Genomic DNA, 775 nt, shown 5'->3' with positions numbered 1-775 from the left:
GTTTGTAAGTGTCCAGCACTGGCCTGCTCTCTGTCGGTGTCTTCTTCTTGAGCAGATAGCAGTAGGCTTAGAGCACTCAGCTGAACTTCACTACTTCCAAGCGCATTCCTGTGCTCTTCGCTCACTTCCTTCCAGAGCTGCCACATTACCATACTCCCCTCCCTCTCCCTCAGTCTCTCCCCCAGCCCTGCCCCCCTGCCCTTGTCTACAAGAGCTGTGAATAGAGCAGGCACTGACGCACTGGCCTGCCTCACTCTTGCCCTTCTCATTTCAGGGCCTGCGAATACATGAATCACACAGAGGGAGGGCAAGGGAACAATTCTAGGGGCAGGGCAGGCTGACACCCCTCACACAGAAGCTGCTCCAGCGAAAGTTACCCCCAACTGTGTATGTCATCTATTGGCTGATTCAACGTCATTTCCAGAAAGGTTGAAGTAAGTGGAGCAAATTGCTAATAGTTAACAGTTCCGGAGAGGCAGTGTGTTAAATACGTCTGCTGTTCTGTTATACTGAGATCCCAACGTAATTTTCTCCAGAGTGACAAACGTTTCCCAGATTGTAGGGAACGTTCTCACAACGTTGGTTAATGTTACACCAAAGTTCTAATAAAGTTTTAAAGAAAACAATTTTAAACAAAATGTTAGTCATTTTAAATAAAGAATTCTTTGAACATTTGACTAATGTGTTTTGTTTAAAAATGTTATTAGAACATTTAGCCAACGTTCTGCCAACCATCCATGTTAGCTGAGTACTCAAGGTGCTTTTTACTTGATCT

Source organism: Hoplias malabaricus, chromosome X2 (genome assembly GCF_029633855.1).
Source record: "Hoplias malabaricus isolate fHopMal1 chromosome X2, fHopMal1.hap1, whole genome shotgun sequence".
Lineage (NCBI taxonomy): Eukaryota > Metazoa > Chordata > Actinopteri > Characiformes > Erythrinidae > Hoplias > Hoplias malabaricus.
Note: the sequence above shows the minus strand (reverse complement) of the source record.